Raw genomic sequence first — 27,692 nt, 5'->3', positions numbered from 1 at the left:
GAGGGTCTACACAGACCACAAGGCACTCGAGTTCTTGATGACTGCAAAGCTTAATCACAGGCGGCTCATTAGGTGGGCATCATATCTGCAGCAGTACAACTTTTCGATAGAATATATCCCCGGCAGTCAGAACATTATTGCAGACGCCTTATCACGGTCACCGATCGGATTTGAGCACAACATGGAAGAAGATCTGGAGGAAAATCACTACTGCCTTTTCTATATGCAGAAAGTAGCCTTTGAAAATTTTATTACCTGTAGTATGCATGACATCAAGAAGGAGCAAGACAAGGACCCTGCCCTAGTGTTATTGAAACAGAAATGGATAGACAGAAGACACGCCACCATCAGGCAGTTCTACCTCTTGCGGAAAGGCATAATTTTCCACCGAAATTATGCCAATGACACTGAATGGGGGGTATGCATCCCTGAACACCTAATAAACAAGGTTATATGGCATACTCACCTCAGCTATGGACACTTCGGACCACGCAAGTGCAATCTCAAGCTAAGGACCATGTGTTACTTTCGAAACATGGAGCGTCGAATTCGGAGGGTACTGTCGGTGTGTAAAGACTGCCAAAAGGCTAAGCACACCACTGTGAGCATGCAGGCACCATTATACCCAATCGTACCGACCAAATTAAGACAATTAGCAGCAACAGATTTGATGGGACCTTTGCCAAGAACAAGAAGAGGATATACTTACGTATTAGTGTTTGTTGAACTAGCGTCCAAATACGTTACCTTTACGCCACTGAAGAGGGCGACAGGACGAACTGTATCTCGAGCCCTAATCCGGGATTTCCTACAACAGGTTGGTCATGTGAGTAAAATTATTTCTGATAACGGGCCACAGTTTAAGTCAAAAACTTGGAAGGAGACGTTGCGTCGATGTAAAATTGATCCCATTTTTATATCTTCGCACCATCCGAGCTCGAATGCTGCAGAACGGGTTATTAAAGAACTCGGAAACTTGTGCCGGTTGTACTGTAACAAACAGCACACGACATGGGACGTTTTCCTTAACGACTTCCAGGAGGTGATCAATGAGGCACCCCATGGGATAACAAAATTGGCACCCATTACAGTACTGAAAAACCGAATTCCTAAGGACTTGATAACCGATGTCGTAAACTTCCCACCAAGTGCGCGAACGCAGCACCAAGCCATAGTGGATTTGGCTCTCAAGAGGATACGTGCTGCAGCAGAGGTCAGGAAGAGACGTGCCGACAGGGGAGCTCGTCTACGACACTTCCACATTGGACAAAAGGTGCTCGTTAAGTCTTTCCGACTTTCGAACAAACAAAAAATGAAATGCCAAAAATTCTATTCTATTTACAACGGCCCGTACCGTATAAGGAGAGCAGCTCACCACAATGCTTATGAATTAGAGACGCTGAAAGTAAAGAAGTCCATAGGACTCCACCACATCTCTCACATAAAGGAGTTCGTGGAATAGAGTAGTGTAAGTGGTGTACGTAGTAGAATGGGCAAATACGTGAACCTTGCTATAGTAGTAGTGTAAGTGGTGTACAGAGTAGAATAGGCAAAGATATGAACCTTTCTTCGGGGAACAATAATCGTTGCATTAATAGATTAAGATTGTTAAAGTATTAACACGCTGCGTTTTCTCGCATAAGAATTTACTGCTGCTAATTTTTTTTCTGTTTATGTTCGCAAGCTCCACTGTCAATGCGATAAGAGGCACTACCTTTCCATGAGCAATGTTTTTGTCCTTTCCAATCTGGTGTCCATGTTAAGGGATAGTGATGAGTGACGAGATGTCGCACAAACGGGCGCATACAAGAACGTGCTCTTAGAAGCGTTCTGAGAAGTCGTGATACGCTCCATAGCGGCCACAGCCAGTTCGTGAGACGTTCATACCAATGCTTGCAGGCACGCGTCAGTGCACTGCAAGATTGTGGTATATTGCGAGATTTCGAGGATGAATATTGGCAGTATAGTTTTTGCAGAGCTGCGCCAGCATCGTTGTCTTGCAAGTCGGGGTGAACCTGTGAGCGTTTGACTCCAATGGTGCCCTAGGGCCTAGACGGTAGAAATGCGGGCATAAAGCCTACCATGCCAATGTGCTGGTTGGGGATTTAGCATGCTGCTTGCGACTGTCACAGATGAATAACCAGTGACTCATACTAGGATATTCGTGACATACTGTGTAGCTGGCGTGTGATGGGCGACTGAATCCTCAACAGGAACCAGACTTGGCTGGGTCAAATTACATTGCCTCTGGAAAGGTGCGCTTTCATTGCTAAGACTGCATCACATACAAAATTAAGTTCAACTATAAATTTATTGTCTTGTATAGCCATGGCTAACCCAGTCTCTGGAGTTTCAGTGAAGCGTAGTGAGAACTCGGAGGCCGTGTCGTACGGCGCGCACATCACTGTCGTCAATAGCGGCGAGCAGCGATATATCTCAGCGTAACAGGAATTATGTAAGAGTAGTGTATAAGGTAAACAAAAAAAAAAAAAAAATAAATAAAATAAATAAATAAATAAATAAATAAATAAAAGGGAAAGTAAGTTATACTAGGATAAGTTAAACTGTAGGATTTAACAATAACTAGATTAATATTGTGGGGGTTTTCTACCACAAGTGTGGCGCGCGCCTGTTGGGATGCTATTTTTCAGGTCATCAAATCACAGACTCGAGATGGAGGGACGACCGGCGAGCGAAAGTAGTATAGTTGCATGTTCTTTATAGCACAGTAAAACTTAGACCTGAATAACAACATAATTTAATTAAAAAACATAGAATGTAGATCGTTGGCAAATGGTAGTTAATTCTTGAGCATGTCTACTGTCGATCTATATAATTAATAGTAATATTAGTGTGGGCCCGCACATTTAGTTGTTCATCCATTACATAGCATCAGTTATCACACACCATGTACAATACTGAGATCGGTCTCTACACAAATATCAAGATAAATTATTTCCATTTTTTGTTATGATAGCTACAGATAAATAACTATAAAATTAAAATTACAGTGTCTGAAATGACAGACCATCAATGTATCGGTATGTAAATTTATTATAACATAGAAGGTCATGGGGAAAAGTTAGGCATATGATTTTTGTAAGAATTGTGCAGAGGACTGGGATAGTGGCAACGCAGAGGCCAGCCGGAGGTCATCGGCTACCTGCAGGAGGAGAGCGTCGACGCGCTACCTGACGTGAGGGGCGCGAGGGCGTCCAGTCCTACAAGCTGACAGTCACCGGGCCGTGTACCTGAGGGATTAGGGAGGATCCTCGCCGGGCCACAAGCGAAAGTGAGGCTGGCCGTTGACACTGACACGCGACCCACACGAGGCAGCCGTTTGGAGGGATTCCCTGCGGCAGACCACGTAGTCGTGAGTACACGAAGAAGATCACATATGGTGTCATAACTGGCGTCTCATGTGCCTCAGGACAGAAAGGGACGCTATATACTCACCTGTTTGGGTTTTTACAACTCACTAGCATTGGCCGATCTGCTTACACAAAGCAGTATCGTGCCACACTAACAAATGTATGGTCTCATTTCTAACTTCTCCTCTCTATTAGAGAGCAGTTTTTAGCAATCGTCGCTCCTAGTTCGATCCTGTATGGATGACCTCACACACTTGTGGAGTCACTCCACGTGCCATCATCCCTCGTCGAACTGCAATATTGGGAAATGTAAAGTACTGCCCAGCGAGAGAAGAGACCTAGACTAGTGATGTATCCCAACAAGTAGACATCAGAGACAATTAATCGACGTGAGGAGAGCCTATCACTGTGTCTTCCTACCGTACTGCCGTGATCATATGCGTGGGTCTGACTACAATCTCAACAGCGTACTGCAGACGCTCCAGCACTCCCTATTGCTGTTGCAACAACGTAGCAACAACACCCGACGTTTAGCCCTATGTGATGTCAGTACTGTGGCCCCATCCCAAAAGCCGCCCTCCAATGCTCAAGACATGGAACCACGTGCATCAATGCATGTGACTCAACATACCAACCCCCTCAGAGAAACTAATGAATTTGTGAAGTGCTTCGAACATTTCTAACAATGTGATTTAGTGCCACATTCTCAGCACGGTCGTGAACAGTGTGCAATGTGCACGCACAACTTAATGTCCCATGAACCTTGTTTTTTTTAATTTCTTTCTCTAATGTTGTTTTTGTAATGTATGTGATACCTTGTATGTGTTTGTTTTACACTGTAATTCTCATTACAAATTACTGTATTGTTCTCCACACCATTTTTTTTATCTTGTATTTATTGTTGAGTGTATGGAAACAGTGTGCCTGAAGTCCCCATAAACTGAAGCAGGTACCACCTCTGTCATTGTGAATGGACCATCAGTTCAGGGAACATTTTGTAAAGGTTATTCTTGCTGCAGGGAGACAGAATGAATCGGAGGTCGTAATTAGATTCTGAAAGCTCACAAAGAGATTGTTAACTTAAATAGTATCATGTGTGAGTGAGTTCAGGTTAGTTTAATGATTAAAATTGTTGTAACATCTTGGGCATTTAATTGCGGAGCACTCCAACTCTGATTGTAAAGAATAAATTGCTCCATATTTGGCTCACATGCCCGGGCCATATTTAGAGAGTGAATGTCTGTGTGAATCGGTGTTGGAAGGGGCTCCCTGGGTATGGATGTGTGATGTGAGTGTTAGTGTTCCATATTAAGAAGGTGAAGTTGGCTACATCATAAATAATCCTCCCTCTATGAGCTGCATTTTTCAGTTGCAGTTATTTTCTTTATAGAGTGCGGCATGTGCAGCCAGTTTGCGAGATTGTTCTTGGGCGATTGACTCACTACCTTGCTCCTAAGTGAGCCAACCGCTCACCAATTACAATCTAAAATGGCGTAGGGGCTATGAGAGGTGGCATGAGCCCCCTCTCATATTTCTATCTTACGATTCTCCTCTATAATTGCATGTGGTGGAAAGTTGCTATTCCTTCACGCGCGGACTTCCCACGCAGCGTCTCTCGTCACCCGGGTGGTCCGGTGACAGGCGGGCTCTGCTGATCTGGAAAGCTTTAAGCCGACGGGTGTGAGGAAGTCGAGTGAATGCTTTGCAGACACCGACATTGTCAAGAGGCACGCCCGCAGAGCTTGAAGTAGTGGCTGGGCTAGAGGTTCCGTTACTTCGCAGAAACTTAGCGAAAACACGTTCTGGCGGGCTACCAGTGAGGCGTGGGAATGACTTGTGTACCCAGGCAGCTGTGGCGGGAAAATTCCCGCACTTTCTGCAAAATAGTAACTGTGATTGGCTTGCTCAGGGCATAGCTCCGTGACGTAGCAAGATCGGCGCAGAAATTGGCGCCAAGAATCTCCATTGGTGGAATGGTAGCTTTCCGGCAATGGAGTGGAATTTCCGCCGGTTTTCGAGTTGCTGATTGGAACGTTTAACCACGGCCACTGTCGTGGGGACGGGAATGTTCTGTGTTCGGTTTTTGGTACGGGTGCTCTTGTGGGTAGTCGTCTCTCGCCTTTCGGACGAGGACGTCGAAGCAACCAGCCAACGGCTCCGGTACGGCAGATCGTGTTCTGGGAGTCAAGAAGTCGGTTTGGTAATGTATGTCCGCAGCACCGGCAGATAGGGATTTTTCCTAGGTGACAATCAGAGCTCAGCAGAGTGCGCCTGTTCGTCTTTTTTTTTCCTAACTTTGTTCTGTCTTGGGTAGCAGCAATTAATGGTGGGTTGGCTATGTGTTTTCTCTAAGAATTGAGTTGCTAGGAATTGGCTGCACATACCACTTCGTCATAATCCTCACAATCTAGTTTAGGGACAACTTCAATTTCACAGCGTTTGTTTAAGTATCCAATTAGAGCCAATTTGATATATTGTTAATGTTTCATGTGTTGTTGTTTATTATTTTGTGTTTAGTCTTAATAAATCATATTGTTATTTTGGACAGAACTTTCATTCTGTTAATAGATAGAGCAACCCCATCATTCCTCACTATGTTAATGAAACCTTCGTTTAATTAACTTATTTAACAAATTAAATTATTGCAGGTGCCAAACTCTCTTCTACTCCACTGGCAGGGTTGATTAGAGTCAGTTCGCGTATTTTTTTTATCCTTGTGCAACAGGAAAAGTTGGAGTTAGAAAAGGGGGGGCTTAGAGCATCATGTACATATGTAAATTCTCTAAGAATTGAGTGTTAAAAACACTGCTAGCCCCGGCACCTCGCAAAGTATCATCATTCCAATCCGTAAACGTCGCCGAGGTTCACGTATTACGGACTACCAATAAGTTTGTTGAACTGTGATATGAAAATATTCACTCGTCTAGAGGCAGCTCGAATTCGGCGTACGACATCTCGTGTACTATCAGTGGATCAGGAATCGATTGGTGGGACGCATAATATTCGCGCCGCCCTGTGCCTCTACAGGGACTTGATTGGCCTCGCTAAGGTGTGTCGCATACCGGGAGCGCTGGCTGCCATAGACTTCAGTCAAGCATTTCATCACGTCAGTCATATGTACTTAACTGCTGTTCGTCAGAATATGCATTACCAGGGCACTTTCGTGGAAGTGGTACTCTGTCTCCTACGTGGCGCAACATCGAAGGTGCTTGTCGACGGTAGACTGTCGAACATCTTACAAACTCGCCGCTCTGTTAGACAGGGATGCCCATTACCGACAATCCTCTGCGCTTTAGTATTAGAATCTTTGTTGTGCGGTCTGAGACATCGCCTCATGGGTTTGTCTCTTGGTGGCTTCGTTTTTAGGTGCATTGCGTATGCAGATGATATGATGTTAAATCTTCGTGACGAACGAGTTGTTCGCAGAGTCTTGGATTGGTTAGCCATTCATGGTGAAACTTCCGGGAGCCCCATTAATGTACATAAATCGATGGCTTTGAATACTGTCACTGGGATGACAGCTGCAAGCGTCGTCCCAATCAGACTATGCGACAAAATCCGGTGTCTTGGTACCGACTTCAAGGACGACATCTCACACACGACGACCATTAATTATCGGAGTCTCTTGCAACACATCCATGCTGGACTTGTGGATCATCGCCTTCGTGCATTGAACTTTTATCAACGGGCCGAATTTGTTAAAGTGGCTTTTAATATCACGAATTCCGCATTTAGCACAAACGCTACCGATGTCTAAATACATAGCTCGGAGCATTCGGTTCCTTTGTCAGCGCTGGAATGATATTTAAGGCTTGATACGCCTTCCTCACTCGTCCTAAAGAACGGGTCGGACTTGGCCACGTCAGTGTTTACGATCGAGCATTGTCTCTATACCTTAGTATGCACCTCTAGCTTTGGCGACGGTGCCCGACCAGCCTCACGGGCTCACTGATGGATGCTCTTGCACCGTGTTCCCTTGACCCTCCCGTGCCACTTACTGATATACCGGCGCTCTTCTGGAGTACAGCTACCTACAGGACGTTTTCCCCGTCTCTGGCTCACCAACGGCCAGTGACATCTGTCACACACTACTTCATTACCGGTCGCCTAATGTCGTCGAACTGACATGTTCTACCGAGCATTGAAACGCAGTATGGCGCGCTGTCAACGCGGTAACGCTAGATTCACAGGCGCGTTCGATCTGGTACGGTGAACGGAAAAGAAATTACTCGAGAGAGACTCCATAGGATCCATCTTGGCAGATTCACCTTTATCTGTGAACTGCAACGTCGGGATACAGACGAACACAAACCCCATTGTAGGCCGGCAAAAGAGATCTGGTACTTTGTTCGTCGAATTTCGGTTCTCTTTCTATGGATGTCGTCCTCTTACGTCGATTCCCGCACTCTCCTCTACCCGGACGCTGTTTAATACCCGAGCACGAAACACAGCGCTGTCACGTGGATCAGAGATCACGGGATTCATTGTTTATTTGGAGTTAGTGTCATAGAACTCATAGATTTTTGGAACTATTTAAAAGATCGTCATTATGCTATTGTGAAGAACCCTAAGTACAGTCAATACTTTTCGAACTTGTTGCGGAGCATCTTCCACGACCCGCCCCGTAGCTGGATTATTCCTCACAGGTGATAAACATTCACAAAGGAGACGAACAGATAACGGTACATACAATACACTACACGAAAATATGCCATGAAAATGGGGCGGCGGCGTGTGACGGAATGGTTCCTTTGAAAGGGCACGTCCAAGTTCCTTTCCCATCCTTTACCAATCGGATGGGACCGAAGACCTCTCTTCTGTGAAACCTAGATTATAGATGTGATATGGCATAGGTCATCCTTCGATCCATTGTAGAACTTGGAAACCCATTCAGGGAATATTCGTTCACATTTTTGTTCAACGCAAATGGGTTTTATCATCCTGTATTAAAACATTTCCTTTTATCAATAGTGCAATTTATAAACAATGTTTTGTGAGTAGAATAAAATTTCCAATGGTAAACTTAACTGCTTTTTCGACGTTATTTTACCAGCTAACTAAAAATAGGAAAGCCTTGAACCCCTTCCAGTAAATTTAGTTAGTATTAAGATTCTTTTACAGGGAGTGCAGTGGAGCTGACGCTGAAATCATTAAGTATTTGGTTATATCATCGCTAGTCTCACTGAACTCTTCTGAACTCTAGATGTCATGTATGGTCTGGCGTCTCCTTACCAGCAGCAGCTCCCAGGTTCAAACAAGTCAATTCCCTAAAAAACGCGCTCAGAGCGTCGTTGCGCGAAAGTGGCAGGGAGACACGACTTAGAACAAACAGACACCACGCAGAATGTTAGAGAAAGGCGACCCTGCCAGGACGGTAAAATACCATGATTGAAGGTCGACCACATGCCTAACTAGGTCAGAAAAATATCCTGTTGAAAAATTTTCGTAAAAATAATATGTTTTCCTTAAGTTATACATAGTCGAAAACAGTAGCTGCAGCGATAGATAGTAAGAAAGTATTCAATAGAAAGTGAGACATTCTAGCAGAGACAATAGCATAATTAAGTTATGAATTTTAATATTGTTAGAATTAAGTTTTCTCTCCAATGCAAGCGCACAGGTGGCGGATACACCGTTGACAAGTTGGTTCTGACCCAACAAGTAAGTGAATGGTTTGTCAAGTCGTGTGTGCAAAAAGTTTATGAAACGCGTGAGATCGTATGAGCGCATGTTGACGCGAAGTAGGGCGCGTGAATTGCTTTTAAAACAGAAAATAAGGGATTCGGAAAGATTAGCAATGGCAGATCGAGACCTTGACCGAATTGAGGTAGAGACCCAACATGAAGATGGACAGAGAATAGAGGACAGTACAACAGACGATGCAGTATCGCGAGAAATAGGGCAGATAACGCACCATATCGAGGATAATGTACGCCAAGGCACAGAAAACCTAGGTCGGGTATACGACAGAGGAGCAGGAAAGTAGAGAGACAGCCGATGAGGATTCTAACTTGTGTCTTGAATACGTAGAACCCACAGTACAAGTAATCAGAGCTCCCTCACCACAGAGTACAAGGAATTCGAGCAGAAACATGTCACCGCACAGTTCAATGCAATCGGTTGCAAACCAACACTTGGGCGAAAACACAGAGCGTAGGACGTCGGAAGAAAACGCAATAGGACCCACCAATCTGGCAGAATTATTACAATTAATGACGGAAACCATGACAAGACAAAATAAAGAAATTGCGAACCAAATTAAAATTCAGAATGCAGAAACGACGAAACAAATTGCAGAAACCACGAGACAAATGCGTGATATTAAAGAACAAAACAAAAAATTCAGTTACGCCTAAGTCATATTGAAGACGAGGCAAAAGAATCTGTAGAAGTGATAGGAAACATAGTAACAGGTCACAATCAATTGAGAACAGACACTGACAAGGTACAAGCGGACGTACAAACATTGCGTAGTGACACTCAGGACGAGATCAAAACATTACGTAACAACACCCAAGGAGAAGTCAAGAAACTAGAGAAACAGATAAACGTAATTACTAGACAAGCAGCAGGTACAGCGCGTGAAATTGTTGAAAACAGTGTGTTACACAAACGTATCACAAAAGCAGCCCTGAAAAGATATGATAACCGCATAGTCAAAATAGAAGCGCAAACGAAGCGACAATTTCAGAAATTGCGAACAGAGTTGTTGCAAACCATCGAAGAGCTTAGTGAACAAGATCGAACAAGCACTGAGTCTGCAACCACATCCGTATCTGTAACAGCACCGGAAAAACAAGCAATTAACGAAGATATCATGCATTTTCGATTCCAATCACAGGCGGAAAATAACAGACGTGAAATCAGACAGCCTGCACCGCAACAAACACGTTTCGAAATTCTTGATGAACAAACGGCACCACAAACACATGCAGAACCAAAAATGTATGTTTCAAGACAGTTTGGATCATGCAATGAAGCGGCAAGGTTAGCCAGACAAGATACCGAACTAATACCTGACAATGGAAAGCCAGGTCGCGAAGAGTACAGTGCAATGCATTCAGCTACACGTTCACAACCGATGGAAGAAAATTATTGCATACCACTCCAACGATACTACGCAAGGATAGGCGAAAGTTACAGTGGACATTATCCAATGGATCTACCACAACCGGAAAAAACGACGGGAGAAATGATCAGAAACAAAAGTGGGGGAGAATCGCGAATTTCATATGGAACTATGACGAAGTACGACAACGATCATTTCCTCACAGTCAGAAAATTTCAACACTTTCGAGAAGGAAACTCATTACATCCACGAACCGTTCTTGATTAATTCCGAGTAGGATTACCAGAACACTGGACGCTAGCACACAAATTAGACTTTATAATTGTACACATGTCAGGAAAAGTCGCAGAAACCATGCAGAATGTTGCAGCGACATGGCGTTCGTACGAAGATTTCAGAGAGAAGTTTCTCTCACGGTATTGGCCCAGCGAAGCACACAACAGAGTGAAGTACGAATTATTACAGAACCCATATTTTGAAAATTCAGGATAGAAGAGTCCCGTGAGATTTTTCGAAGTAATGGCAAAGAAAAATCAATGCTTAGATATACCATACAGTGACGGAGAGTTGATTAAATTATGAGCGATGAAGTTACCATTGAAATACCAGCAATCATTAGTAGGTCGCGGAGGCAATGACGTCGAAGCATTTAAAGGTATTATAAGGGAACTAGAGTTCATGTTTTTGGAAGATGACGCAAGAAAAAGACGAAGCGCACGTGAAAACGAAAGCAAAAAGCAATGGAATCCACAAGACACAGTACGAAGAAACAATAATTACGAACCACGTGATAACTTCGCACCAAGAAACGACAATAGATTTCTACAAAGAACCGGTTATGGATTTAAAAGAGAATATGGCAATAACTATAATTCACTCAGGAACGGCAACAACTATTACAGAGGGAATAACGACAACATGAACGGGTACTGGAGAACCAATAGACCGACAAATTATCAACAAAGAAACCACTATCAACAAGCTGAACAAGAAAAGAGAATACAGATAGAAGAGGTGGAGGTAAGACCACCAAACCCCGAAAAACGTTCGAATTGACAGCTAAGTGCCCATGCCAAAGGGAATGACGCACCGACCCAGGACAATTGCAGCACCTTGAACAGAGAAGTAAATACCTTATCACGAGAAGAGAAGAAGGAAGAAACAAATCCGCAGGGACCAGATGAAAACGATGACAGGAAAATAACAATATCGTGTTGGGACGAAATCAATTGGGAGAATACTGACGAGGAAGATGAGTTACCAGAGGCATGCACAACGAATGTAGGAGGAAAGGACGAAGTAATGAGTATTGCAGAGCTATTTGAGATGGAAACCAGGGAAAGCGAATTCAATGAGGATAATGCGCAGTCGACAGAAGTTGAAAATAAGTTACTAGTGGGCACACACCCCAACGTATACAATGAAGGAAGTTATGAAGCGATAATTAGAGCATTTAGATGCTATTATGTGGAAGTAGCGACGAAGAAGGAGAAGATAGACGAGGATGAGGCAGAAGTAGAGGATGTTGAAGAAACCGTAAATGAAGGAAGAAATAGAGAAGAAGAAATAAAAGAGAGAGAAGTAGCAGTCGAAGCTTATCCTACAGAAAGTGCGAATTCACAAGGGAAATTCCTGAAAAGACTCATGTATGATTCAGTGGAGGATTCGTTGATGCAAGAAGAAGAAGAACAGAACCAACCCTTTCAAATTCAACCAATTGTGAAGGCCATGGTAAAGCATATCCCAGTCAGTATTGTAATTGATAGCGGAAGTGAACTGACTGCGATCTCAGAAAATTTATTCATGCAGTGTAATGCCAATCAGGAATTGCCAGATCTGAAAACACGTTAGATTAAAGTAAGAGGTCCTATTAGAAGCAATGCTGCGGAAGTTACGAGACAAACAAGGTTAACTCTTTCGTGTCAAGGTCAAAAGATCGGAGCCAGCTTCGTGATTATACCCAAACTAACTGTAGATTTGATTATAGGTGCAGATTTTTTAAATGAGAGACGAGCGATAATAGATATGGGGAAAGGTAGCGTAACATTCGGGAATGTCACACTTCTCTTCGAGCAAAAGCTAAAATTAGAAGAAATACCAGTTATAAACAAACAATTAAGAATGACGCGAGATAAAGAGGACGGAGAATTAGAATGGTATGCACAAAAGGGAGAATCGCCTCAACTCATTTTAGAAGTCCATAAAGTCCATAAAGAAATCGACGAAAAATTGTAGAATTGGATTTTGATAAAACAGCGTTACGAGTAAACCCATACCCATCTTGTCCAGAGCCATATAAACTGTCTGCAACTGTAATGCGCAAAGATGCTTTTATTTCAACCCAACATCGTCGTACCTGTACCGGCGCCTAATGCAAGTGATGACACCTATACCACTAACAATACATATCCTGCAGTGCAGTGTTTGAACATCGCTCCTCTAAAGATGGTTATCCATACAGCAAATAGTTTTACTTCTACATTGCTACAAGTAGTGAAATTATAAGCACCCAGTATATGACACACTGGAGGAAGTACCGCAGGAGCAGGCACAGCACAAGACTGTGAGTGTCATCTGGAGGAGGATCTGAGGCATGTAGATGGGACTGCACAGTGGCGCCCTCTGACTGTATTTATCGTGTCTTCTCGCTTGGTACACGATAATTTGATTCACCAGCCTGTCATCCATTCTAGCTAAATGACTGAACAATGATAGTCTTCTTTTGCACATTGTTTGTATTATGTTCTCTACACGTTCACAGATGTCCTCGTTGGGTCATTACCTGTTGTATTCCGTTTCTTTTGTCCTTCAGTCAGGTATGCTTACAATTGTCTTGTTTCTATTTTCATAATTTAGTTTGTGATACATTTGCACACTAATTTTTATGTTTCCACTCCACACAATAAAATTGGAAATTTGTGGTAAGTTCTGTGGGACCAAACTACGGAGGTCATCGGTCCCTAGGCTTACACACTACTTAACTTACACTAAGGACAACACACACACACCCATGCCAAAGGGAGGACTAGAACCTCTGACGGGGGGACCCACATGAACCGTGGCAAGGCGCCCTAGACAGCACAGCTACCCCGCGCGGCGCACCCCATACAGAGCCTACATTATTATGTTTAATTCATGTGTCTCACCGTAAAACTATATTCTTGACCATATTTCTAGTGCTCTGGAGTGGAATGTCAACTTATTCTTCTTTCTCTAAACTGCCCTTCTCATTATTGTTTGTTATTTATACAGAAATATTTGAATGAGCTGACTCTTTTAAGTTTGTCATGATTTATCAGTAATTTCTACAGAAAATGTTTGACGTTTGTTGTAAATTCTGTAATTAGGAAAGACATTTGTAAACAGATTTTTCCTGCTTGCACAGTTTATAGTTATTGTTATGACGAGTCTTTGATATATGTATTGTTATCTGTTCCATGTTTCATATGTTTGACATTATTCCACTTTGGTGGCGATCTAGAGTGATATGAAAATAGAAGTAATCACCTTTAGTATGCCACGATCGCTTTAGTATAACATTTACTTAGATTACTGGTTCCAGAAAAACGTTCACCTGATTTAGGAAACAGATTTTCCTGAAAGAGGTAATCCGAATTAGTGATCTACTGAAGGTATCGCAGCGTTATGAAGTTAGTTGCTTCCATGTTTAATTGTAGTGTAAAGTGACATCTCGTTTCAATTATGGGAGGTACGAGCTGGCAAGTTACAGAGGAGGCGGTATACGGCAGGAAAAGCAGTAAAATAAGCAACCGCTGCAGCTCCAGATAGCAGCGAAGCTTGACCAGAATCTATTCATATCTCTATATGTTATAAATTAAAGCCCCACAGCCCTGTTTTCTCGCTGCACTTGAAGGCTAATCTCAAAGAAACAACCGAAGGTATTTCGTTACGATTTCACTGTTACTCTGATTCACAAGAAAAGTATGTTTTACGCGTTTTATCACCACTAAGCGAGATAAGTCGTCTGGCTATAGATAGTTAGTGCCACTGGCGCGCAGCCGATTCACCTCCTCCAATTTTCTTATGACAACGCCTTCTTGGCCCTGTATCCTACCCTACACCGGTCCTAACGTACTCTTCAACCCCACGTTGACCAGTTCACTGCCTGGTGCAACCAGTGGCTCCTTTGCATCAACGCTTCAAAGACCTAGTCAATCATCATAGGTTGTACCACCAGCTCCTTCCGGCTCCACGATTTTGACCTCACCACTTATGATCGTCCTATCCACCTCACCCCTACCCTGAAATACGTCGGCCTCGCCCTCCGCCGTCACTGCACCTGGACTCCCCACCTCCTTACAATCCAACACAAAGCCCACAATAGACTAAGCCTCTTGAAACTCCTGTCTGGCTGGACATGGGGACTGCATCCTTCCACCATCCTTCACACCTACAAATCCTTGATCCATCCCATCCTTTATTATGCCAGGGTCATTTGGATTTCCACCCCTCCCAGATTCTATAAAGCCCTCTAAATCCAAGAACACCAAGCAAACCATCTTGTCTTAATTACCCACCTTCTGTCAACCACACCAATCCTCTATAACCTCGTCCCTTTCCCTCATCTTCTTCTTTTCCTCGAACACATCCGCATCCTGTACATCGTCTGCCACCCTGATTCCCCCCACCCCCTGGTGTCCTCTATCCTCTATCCTCTCCACCCCCAGCCTGTTGCCACGCTTTTAGCGCTGTGTCCCAACTTCTCTCCATCTCCAGACCCTCCATCTCCTTTCCCAGCACAACTTCCAGCACCTACCCCTCCCAGATGATAAGCTACACTCTGAGCTCTACCCCTCCTACCAACTCTAACCCCACCTTCCCCATCCTATTCTCAGGGCTCCCTTTACTCTCCCCTTAACTTCCCTTGAACGATTTTCGTCCCTCCTACACCCCTTCCCTTTCCTGTGCCCCATTCTGTGTCTCTGCACTCCCCCTGACTGGCATCCCTCTTCATCTCCTGCCACGCCGTCTCCTGCCTCTTGGTGTACCCCTGCCCCCTTTTTTCTTTCGATCCAGCCCCCCCGCCACCCCTCCTCACTGCACATTCCTCCCCTCTTTTTCCCTCCTCTCAGGCCTCCAGTCTCTCGGCGGGTCCCTACCAGCGGTTTTTATTTTTCGTGACTGCTCTGTCGCTTCCAGTGGTTTTTTCAGTGTCTCTCGCTCTGTGTGTTTTTATACTGTGGCCGACTTGTGTGTATGACTAGAGAATCTTTAAGTCCCCCACAAATCACCAACTGGGTTATTTTAACTTTATGTCGACTTTTTTAACTGTCCCCTATCAACATTACCATCTTAGTGCGTATTTTAACTTCCATTGTCTCCTTTTACTGTGTTTTTATATCCTTCTTTTTCCGCCCTTTTTATGTATAAGTTCTCATTTTTACTTTTTGTAATGCCACTCAGCCGAAGAGAGGTGGAGTGTGCCGCTCCCAGCCCTTCCCTGCCCATGTGGGGCAGAGGAATGAAATTAATCAAAGGGAAAAAAGTGTGAAACCGGAATTGGCCGCCACCATTCTCCAAGCAGTCGATCTTGCACGAAAATTTGGGTCACAGTTCTGGTGACCTCAATCAACAGCTTTCAAATACGTGTTTGCACCAGTTATTTGTCAGTTGTTCCGCATCACTGCAACTATCTAATCTCCGACCGTGAAATACCGTACAGTGAAGTAAGAGGTAGCACTGAACTCATCTGGATATCTTGAGAGGAATCAGTGGAATTCTTCACGAGGTGACCGTCGCTCCCACGTTCCTAAACACAAACAGCTGATAAGACATATGCCCAGAAGGGAGAAGCATTTAATTTTAAGCACTTCCTTGCCGCAAGGAAATTATAAACGTATATGGCCAATGGAAAATTTATTCATCCCAGGGTATGGATATCTCAAATCAGTATATCATTACCATCATCATGACCATTGCAGCACAAGCTAGACTTCTTGTGTGCACATTTAGAAGGAATGCCGGCAGTTTGAATGAGTGAGATTGCACAGGCATTTAGCTGTTATCAGGTGTTTAAAGACACTTTCCTTGCATATATTGGGCGAAGGGAACTCAAAAGTGCATCAAGTAAGAAATTTCGATGCACAGAGACATAGAATCATCAGAACAGAGGAGTCCGGTGGCCTTCTTTGACATCTTTTACGCAAGAACCAGTACTTAGACAGGCCATATAGCGCGAGAGATATCACGCGATTTTGTTATATGAAATTCCATATCAGATATCAGCAACTATTGGCCAGCAGGTGTGATGGAGACATAGAAACACACTAAAAACATACTATGGAAGTTTGCTTTCAACCAGAATCAGGCGAAGGATAGAAGGAGGCAAGCGTAGAACATTAGGAATAACTCTAATAGCTTCCATGGGTCGCCGCGCAGGGAGAATATTAGAAGAACAACAGGAACAGACCACCAGACGTGGGTGGACAATTCCAGACGTTCCGACAAAACAGAGGCGCAAGAAACTACTTCCAGTCGAAGAACCGCCCATAATTTATAGCAAGGTGGCCACAACATAATGAAAGGATGCGGCAAGTGGAAAGCACGGAGATTTCCACTAGATGCTCGCGATAACGGTTTCTCAGCAAATCAGAATCAGCAGTGATAAGTGTCAGTAGCAGGATCGATCATTAGAACACTCGCAAGACTCGGGGCAGACAAGGACGTTGTTACAGATTCTGTAAATATGTAATAGGTGTAGTAGTAAAGGAGAGACGAAAATAATGGGGGAGGTGCACAATATGAGGGCGACAGCAGTAATGAAGAGGAACGAGCTGTAATTAATGGTGGGGATCAGAGAATAAGGCAAGCTTTAGAGAAGGAGGAAAATGAGGGAGAAGAGGACGCCGAAGACTGGGGATCGATTACAGACAAAGTAATAAGAGGTAGATGAAGATTCAGATTCAGGACTTCGCAAAGAAAATTTTGAATATGATGAGAGTAATTCAAAAACAAGGCTGGACCAAAGGTAGGGAAAACCTATATCAGAGCAGAAGAGGTGAGGAAGAGGAAAAGTGCGATCAAAGAGGTGAATTCACAGAAATATCAAAAGACAATGGAGTGCAAACTTACTCAACTACAAGGACATGTCGGAGATCCTGTTGGAAGAAAAGGCTAGGAGCTACTCACAATGATAAAGATAAGAGTGGGAGAGGTAGAATAGAACTGAATTTTTAATAGTGACAATGAAATCTCCGTGATGTGAGGAGAAGACTCGGTGGCAGGTGTTGTCTTTAAAAAACACCCGCACAAATGGGGTAAATGTAGGCAAATGGTTGTCACAGAATTGACATTCAGCATAGATATCATAAAGGAAAATGAGGCCATATTAGACATCGGACGTGGCGTAATTACGCTTCAGAAACAGAAAGAAGTGCTAATACGTTTTGACGGACAAGGTATTAGCGTAAAGGTTCCAGCGAGTTGTCTAAGATTGCTCGTGGAACCAGAAACGAAGGAACATCGAACAAAGAATTTTATCGGAATCAGCTTCGGCGATTCCGATAAGAGGAAACACAGATTAGGCGTGAGGAGGATCAGAAGATTAAGGACACAGTGGAGGCAAAGCATGATGTCGACGATGAACACAAGCAAGAATTACATAATACTTTACAGAGTTTTTTGAGTCAACAGTTTTCTGACTGGATTCATGCGGCCCGCCACGAATTCCTCTCCTGTGTTAGCTTCATGTCAGAGTAGTACATGCAAACTACGTCCTCAATTATTTGCTGGATGTATCCCAATCCCTGTCTTCCTCTACAGGTTTTGCTCTCCACAGCTCTCTCTAGTACCATCCCTCATGTCTTAACGGATGTCCTACCATCCTGTCCCTTCTACTTGCCAGTGTTTTCCATTTTCCTTTCCTCGCCGACTCTGCGGAGAACCTCCTCATTCCTTACGTTATCGGAGCACCTAATTTTCAACATTCGTCTGTAGCACTACATCTCAAATGCTTCGATTCTCTTCTGTTCCCGTTTCCCCGCAGTCGATGTTTCAATACCGTTCCTTCCGTCTTGGGTTATTTTTCGGCCAAGGTAGAAGAATTCCGTAACTTTATCTACTTCGTGATCCCCAGTCCATGTAAAGTTTCTTGCTGCTCTCATTTCTGCTACTTCTCTTTACTTTCGTCTTTCTCCGATTTACCCTCAGTCCATACTGTTTACTCGTTAGACCGGTAATTCAGTTCAACAGAGCTTGTCATTCTTCTTCACTTTCAGTGAGGATAGCAATGTCATCAGCGAATTTTATCATTGATATCCCTTCATTTTGAATTTAAATTCCATTCTTCAACCTCCCCGTATTACTGTCATTACTTCTTGGATATATTGATTAAGTAGTACAGGTGAAAGACTACATCCCTGTCTTATGCTCTTCCTAGTCCGAGCACTTCGTTCTTGGGCTCCCTCCCTTATTGTTTCGTCTTGGCTCTTATAAATATAGTGTATTATTCGTCTTTTTCTATAGCTTACCCCTATTTTTCTGAGAAATTCCAACATCTTGCACCATTTTACAATGTCAGATTCTTTTTACATGTCTACTGCTCCTACAAACTTGTCTTCATTTTTCTTTACTCTTGCTTCCATTATCAACCGCAACGTCAGAGCTGCCTCCTGTTTTCTTTGCCTTTTCTAAAGCCGAACTCATCGTCATCTATCTCATTCTCAGTTTTTTCCATTGTTCTGTATATTATTCTCGTCAGTAACTTGGATTCATGAGCTGTTTAGCTGATTGTGCGATAATTCTCACACTTGTCAGTTCTTGCAGTCTTCGGAATTATGTGCTGATGTTATTCCGAGAGTCAGATGGTATGTCGCCAGACTCACACGTTCTACACAACAACGCGAATAGTAGTTTTTTGCCACTTCCTCCAATGATTTTACAAATTTTGATGGAATGTTATTGATTCCTTCTGCCTTATTTGACATTAAGTCCTACAAAGATCTTCTAAATTCTGATTCTAATACTGAATCCCCTATGTCTTCTAAATCGACTCCTGTTTTTTCTATCTAATCACGAAAATCTTTCCACTAAAAGAGGCCTTCAATGTACTCTTTCCACCTATCCACTCTCTCCTCTGCATTTAACAGCGGAATTTCCGTTGCACCCTTAATTCTGCCGCCCTTGATTTTTATGTCACCGAAGGTTGTTTTGACTTCCCTAATTGTTGAGTCGGTCCTTCCAACAATCAATTCTTTTTCGATATATTCACATTTTTCAAGCAGCGATTTCTTCTTAGCATTCCAGCATATGCTATTTATTTCATTCCTCAGCGATTTGTATTTCTGTATTTCTGAATTTTCTTGAAAATATTTGTGCTTCCTTCTTTTATCGATCAGCTGAAGTATTTCTCCAGTTACCCACGGTTTCTTCACAGTTGCCTTCTTCGTACCCTATGCTTTCGTTCAAGTTCCCGCGATTGCCCTTTCCAGAGTTGTCCATTCCTGCACAACTAGACTACCTACCGAGCTTTTCATTAGCACAGTATCTATAGCATTGCAGAACTTCAACCGTATCTCTTCATTCCTTAGTACTGCCGTATCCCACTTCCTTGCATGTTGGTTCTTCCTGACTAGACTCTTAAACTTCTGTCTACTCTACATCACTACAAAATTGTGATCTGAATCTATATATGCTCCTGGATATGCCTAACAATCCAGTACCTAATTTTGCAATGTCTGCCTGACTATGATGTAATCTAATTGAAATCTTTCTGTATCTCTCGGCCTTTTCCAAGTACACCTTCTCCTCTTGTTATTCTTGACCAAAGTATTCGTTACTAGTAGCTGAAATTTATTACAGAACTCAATTGGTCTTTCTCCTCTCTCATTCTTAGTACCAATCCCATATTCACTCGAAACTCTTTCATTTACTCCTGTTTTTTCTATCTCATCACGAAAATCTTTCTACTAAAAGAGGCCTTCAATGTACTCTTTCCACCTATCCACTCTCTCCTCTGCATTTAACAGCGGAATTTCCGTTGCACCCTTAATTCTGCCGCGTACCAATCCTCCTTGACTGTTAGATTTTCATCTCCCTTTACGTACTACATTACCCGTTCAATATCCTCTTTCTTTATAAGAAAGTTATTTTATATAACTCTTTCTATCACTTTATCTTCAGCTTGTAGTATATTGTTGTCGTTGTTGGTTTGCTATTGTTTCTGATGATAATAACCCTATCACTGAACTGTTCACAGTAACTCACTCTCTTTCCTACCTTCCTATTCATTACGAATCCTACTCCCGTTGTACAATTTTCTGTTGCTGTTGATATTAACCTATACTCATCTAACCAGAGATCTTTGTCTCCTTTCCATTTCTCTTCACTGACACCCCCCCCCCCCCCCCACTACATCTAGACTGGGCTTTAGCATTTCCATTTTCAGATATTCTAGGTTTCCTACCACGTTTGAACTTCTGATATTCCACGCCCCGACTAGTAGAACGTTATCGTTTCGTCGGTTATTCAGTCTTTCTCTCATGGTCGCCTCCCACTTGGCGGTTCCCTCCCGGAAATCCAAATGAGGTTCTAGACCGGTATCTTTTGCCAGTGGAGGGATCATCATGACACTTTTTCAGCTACAGGCCATATGTCTTGTGTATACAAATTATGTGTCTTTAATGCAGTGGTTTCCATTGCGTTCTGCATCCTCATGCCGTTGATCATCGTTGATGCTTCCGCCTTAGGGGCTGTTTCCCAGCCCAAGGGCAAGATAGTGCCCTGAATTTCTGTCCGCTCCCCCACCCTCTTTGACAATGCCGTTGGCTGAATGAAGATAATGCGGAGATACTCTTGCCCAAGAGAAGTACAATAAAAAATCTTCAATACAAATTCGAAGTCAGTGGCCATCGGACTTTTGCACAACATCGTGAGCAACACCTTTTGCACACAGAAAGAAAGTTTGTGAAGAACTGAACAAGATGCTGAGTGAAGGATTAATCGAGCGCGTAACATCATCTTACAACAGCCCCTTGCATGTGGTGGTGAAGAAGTATCGATCAATCAGCCTTGAGCGGGACGCTCGGCAGAGCAACACTAAACCTGTGCCAGAGACAGAATGCCTGGAGAAGCTGGAGACCTTTTTACAGGAAGTCTCAGGGAATTTTATTATTTACGACGATCGATTTTCGAGCAAGTTTCTGGCAGACCGAGGTCCAACACACTGCCACAAATACACGCCATTTCTTACCTTCGGTAAATGCTACCAATTCAAAAGTCTGCCGTTGGGTTAAATATATCACCAAATCTTTTCTCCGTTGTTTGGATAGCATAATGGATGGTACCTTAAAACAACGTGGCACCAGTATATGGATGATATAGTGATAGCTGAAAGCTCATGGGGGCAGCACAATGACACACTGAGGACACTCGTTACCACTCTGAAACAGACATGGTGTTACTCTCAGTCTAGCCAAGTTATCTAGTGAATCGATGCTTGTTACGTTTTTGGGACACATCATGACAGCACAGGGAACAGAACCTGATTCGGAGAAGATTGAAGCAATTGCTAAACTCCCTTTCCCAAACACCAGAAAAAGATTGAAAAGCTTTCTTGGCGTCATCAATTTTAATTAAAAAATTGTGAAGATTGAAACATTAGCGACCCCGCGCCTGTGTCCGTTGACATGAAAGAACACTCTCTGTGTACGGGACGAGGCGGCAGAAGAAGAATTCCAAATCCTTAATCCAGCACTGGTTAATGTACCGGTTCTGGCCCATCCAGATCTGTGGCAATATTTCTGCATAATCACAGGCTTGGTGTGGAGGTTTCTTAAGATCATGAAGAGGATAGCAGAATTGTTAGGAAAACAGTTTCATTCGGCAGTGGGATACTACCTAAAAGTGAGAGTAACTATTCCGTGACAGAACTACAGGCGTTGTCAGGAGTGTGGGCCTGCCGTAAATTCCGTTATTTTCGGTGCAGTAGGAAAATAAGAGCCTATACCCAGGAAAGGATTACAGTTTCTCCTTACAACAAAAGGTGTCGAGGCATTGTGAAAGAAGTAAACCACTGCTGCAAGATCAGTAACATGTGTTTATTTAAAGAAAAAAATTGAGAAGTAAGTAGATGGCAACAGAATGGGGAAAGACTGGGTAATCTTTTGTGATAACTGAGTATAACGAGGGCAAGGTTTCTAGTACTCAAAGTATCGAGAGTGGCTATGCAGTTGATGTTACATATACCTGTTCTTAAAATGGAGAGAAGTAGTGTTGATGTTTGTGGTATTAAGATCCACTCCAGGGCTGCACTTGGACACAGATTAATAGAGTGAAAAGACAAGGATAGGGACGCAGAGAAGCGTTTGCACCAGAATAGAGGTTGCGAAGGAAAGGAGAGTTGCTTTTATGCTGAATGTTAAAGGATTTCAGGAGGAAAGAAGTTGGGCATATTTTTATGTTTGTTTAGGAGCAAGTGGATGCTGGAAGGTGTGGAATATCAAGGACAGCCAGAAACCGAGGTTTTACAACGTGGATCGACAGAGGCTGGACGTCCATCAGCCTAGAATTATGGTATGAACATACGTACAACAATTTAAGTAAAGGATGACTTATGTTTTCACGAATTTATTTTCTTAGATAGGAGAATAAGACGTCACTGACGTAAGAGTGAAATGGAGGAACAAGATGGGGAGGAAATATCCCTTGACGATACATCAGACGGTAGAAGAGAAACGCGTCACGGAAGACAAAGGTTGTAAGAGGTCCATGACTAAGGAATTTGTTGCTAGCGCACTCGAGCAGATGTAATTTCGATGGATTGCTCACGCGCTGCCTGCGATATGTAAGCTATAAGAGAATCTCAGACCAGAGAGCAGTATTGTATGCAGTAGGAACTGTGTAGCAGTAGAAGTAAGTAGTAATGGCGGTGCCTGAGCGTTGTAGTATAATGTAAAAGCAGCATCGCGCGTATGTACTGTTGTTATATCAAGTCCCATGTAAATGTTTTTTAAAAAAAAGCTCTTAATAATAATATTTCTTATAAAATTTAACTTTTCACAATCATTCATCTCAATTTAAAAAGCAACAACTGGTTATTATGTATTCCTGACGAACTTGTTAACAAATTAATTTGGTATACTCATTTAAGTTACGCACATTATGGAGCCAGAAAATGTTTTCTTATACTGAGACAGAACTGTTATTTTGCCAACATAGAGAAACGTATTCGACGAGTTTTAGTGTCATGTAAAATCTGCCAGAAAGCTAAATCAGACACGCCTTCACATATTCCTCCGTTACATCCCATTGTACCTGTTATATTGAGGCACGTGGCCGCTGTAGAAATTTTTTTCCGATTCCCAGATCTAATAGAGGTTTTTGGCACATCTTTGTCGCTGTTGAACTCACTTCGAAATTTGTTACCTTCACTCCGTTACGCAAAGCTACTACTAAATCTATTTCGAATGCATTTGTAAAACATTTTCTATATGATGTAGGGCATGTATTGAAAGTAATTTCCGACAATGGACCACAGTTTCGATCTGCGATATGGACACGTGTATTACGAGTTAGAAACGTTTCTCCGATTTATATATCCAGGTATCACGCTTCTTCGAACCCTTCTGAACGACTAATGAAAGAAATTGGTAAACTATGTAGAATATACTGCCATAAAAACATATTGATTGGGACACACGCATACTCTCATTCCAGGATGTATTTAACTCCATACCAAATGAATCTACTATGCTATCTCCGACTGTTATATTGAAAAATGTTGAACCACCTAACAAAATTAAAGAATTAGTATCTTTTCCTACATCTCGTCGACTACGCCACCATGAAATAATTGACTGCGCTCAACAACATCAAACGTGCTGGAGAAGACAGGAAAGCAGGTTTGCACACACCGTGACTTTCACATTGGACAGAAGATATTAGTACGCACACATTATTTATCCAACAGAGGAAAGAATAGATGCAGTAAATTTGAGCTTCTATATGCATGTCCATATAGAATTCGCAGCATTCCTCACCCCAATGTAGTACACGTTGAAACTTTTGAGAACCAGAAAAAGCAAGGGCAATCACCATATTTCCAATATTAAACCCTTTATTGAATGAACATACTTTATGATTTATCACACTTACTGATGATCATCATATTTTTGTTGGCAAGTGCCCGGTGAGGAAAGGTTAGCAGGTCGCTTTTCTTGTCATTATATATCAGACCATGCACGTTTTCCATTTTTTTTTGTGAATGTATGATTGTTTTCTTATCGAAAGCAGAATTGCACTATGAAATTTTTAAGATATAAGAAATACCAATTGATTTTGACATTTTGCCTTATGATATCTCAATATCTTGACTATTCCAGATTTTTTTGCTACTACATTATGATATTGTGTGTACATTTTTGCACTTGAAAACTATATATGGTTTTGACCTAATACATTTTCTGTTATGCTATTCTGTATGATTAGTCATATCACTAGAAACGAGTTTTCATTTAATGAGTATATGATTTAAATGCAAGATATTAATCCTTATTCGTCATTTTCAGAAAGCAATACCGTGTAAAATAAATAAATTAAACAAACCACAGTGGTTTATTATGAAATGGAAATTTCACCATCGGAATGAACAAAAGGAAATGCAATACCTTGTCATGAAGAGTAAATTGATCATAATTAACAAGCATTAACGAGAATGTACTATACACATCATATAATAGCAGTCTTATCTAATTATTTTTCTTTCAGAATACGAGGCAATTGATGCAAGCTGTCAGACAGAACTACACACGTTAATTTTAGTGATGAAATGTGCTAGAAGTAAGAAACTCTATACTATGAATAGTTGTATGAAGTAAATGGTAATATGAATAATGAATAATGAAGAGTCTATTTTTTGCAAGTGATAATAAATGATGATGAATATGATAATATGAATAATGAAGTTTTTCTTTGCAGTTGATGATAATGATGAAGTTATGGTAATATGAGTAATGAAGTTTTTCTTTGCAGATGATGACAATGATGAGGTTTATATATTTTGTATTAGTTAGGAGATGCTATTTAGTTATTTAAGTATTTGTGGCAGTTCCTTTTGACAGTATGTCTTATGTCGCATAGTATAATGACTGAATGTTTTGGGAAAGACTGCTAGAGTACATACATATTAAGTACACGTTTCATTACCTGTTAATTTGAAGTTTACTACTTTTCAGCATAAGATGAATACATTTCTTCTTTCAGCTCAATAATCCACTTTGTATTTTTTCCAGGAGAAGCTTTTCATGGTACTAATATGCTATAAGCACTTAATTATTAAATCTGTTCTAGTTCTTGCATTTTTTTACCCAGTTGTGTCTATCATTTATGAATGTGATCACATATACTGTACTTGTTTCATAACCTTGCTACAGCTGACTCATGACAAATGATGTTATTAATCCTTATTTCCAGCAATAAGTCAAAAGTAAAGGTTTTCAAGCCCCAGCAATTGACTATCGATCCTAATGCAATGCATTGTTAGCACAAAAATTTTTTTATTACCAGTTCCAACTATTACCAGTATACAACTAAATAATGCTACCAGTTTAAGATATATTTCTAGTCCTAAATGTAATGCAAATTTTTCTGATGTATTGATTCCCTTATGTCTATGTATTATTGGACTAAAGACCTTGAATACTAGTTCCAATGTCTTACATTTTAAATATATCTTATGTCACTTGCATGATATCATATATAAACACTAGCAGCTTGATGCTACACCCAATAACTCCTGTTTTGAATGATGACTTCTGAATAATGCATAATAAATGCCTTATGTTTAGTAACTGGCCAATGAATGTCAATGATTAATGTAATGAGATGACTTATGCATAAATGCTACGCCAATAACTACTGTAATGAGATGACTTGTTATTAATGTTCTGTTACATTCCATAAATACTATGCCAATAATTACTGTAATGAAATGACTTATTAATAATGTTCTGTTACATTCCATAAATGCTATGCCAATAATTACTGTAATGACATGACTTATGAATGAATGTTATGCCAATAATTACTGTAATAAGATGAATTATGAATGATATTATGTAATACTCCACACATACTACATAAATGTTTAGTAACCAGCCAATGAGTGCCAATAATTATTCATATCGGTTGATACACTAGTGTAATTCTGAATGATGACTAGCATAAGGCTTAATGTCCTTCACTTTCTGACCTAATTACCAGCAATTACTGCAATATATGTATGTCCAGTTCATCCTCATGATCATGGAGCACTATAGTTGGCTTTTGCACTAAATCTACGTTGATGTAAGAGTATGGATTCTACCAGAATGTGGTGTTGACATCAAGCTGTCCACCACTCTGACCGAAGCAGATGTCATTATGATCTTACTGTTTGGTGTACCTAATGTACTACCAAAATGATAACATAGAATATTCATACAACATTTCAGTGTCTTCGCTACACTGTTAAATTCTTCAGGGAAGAGAACTTCAGATTGTCTCACTTGATGTTGTGCTTCTGTAGAAAGATACGGACTTTCAGTGCAGCTACATGCAACCAACTGTGCTACAACCATGATGCTATCCTTCCCATTCCTTTCCTAGTTCTTGCAAGAAAATGCTAAAGATTTATACAGTGTATGTGCACTTTATTTCATTTGTTAATATGATCAGTTCTCCTGAATATGCTAAAGACTTTTACAGTGTGTGTGCACTTTATTTCACTCTTTGATATGTTTTATTCATGTAAAAATACTAAAGACTTTTACAGTGCAAGTGCACTTTATTTGACTTCTTGATGTGTTTAATTCATGTAAAAATGCTAAAAGACTTTTACAGTGCATGTGCACTTTATTTCACTCCTTGATATGTTTAATTCATGAAAATGCTAAAGAGTTTTACAGTGCATGTGCACTTTATGTCATTTGTTAATATATTTTGTACTCAGTGCGTGTGCACTCTATTTAATTTCTTAATATGTTCTGTAACTGTAGACTTAGGAAACTAAATAGATTATAGAAAAATTCGTTGCTCATGGCAAGACCAATTGACTCATCATCGCTGCCAAATTTTTGCCTCCCAGTGGAGGGTTATCTAAGAGGTCCATGACTAAGGAATTTGTTGCTAGCACACTGGAGCAGATGTAATTTCGATGGATTGCTCACGCGCTGCCTGCGGTATGTAAGCTGTAAGAGAACCTCAGACCAGAGAGCAGTGTTGTACGTAATAGTAACTGTGTAGCAGTAGAAGCAAGC

Source organism: Schistocerca cancellata, chromosome 1 (assembly GCF_023864275.1).
Source record: "Schistocerca cancellata isolate TAMUIC-IGC-003103 chromosome 1, iqSchCanc2.1, whole genome shotgun sequence".
NCBI classification, from domain to species: Eukaryota; Metazoa; Arthropoda; class Insecta; order Orthoptera; family Acrididae; genus Schistocerca; species Schistocerca cancellata.
Note: the sequence above shows the minus strand (reverse complement) of the source record.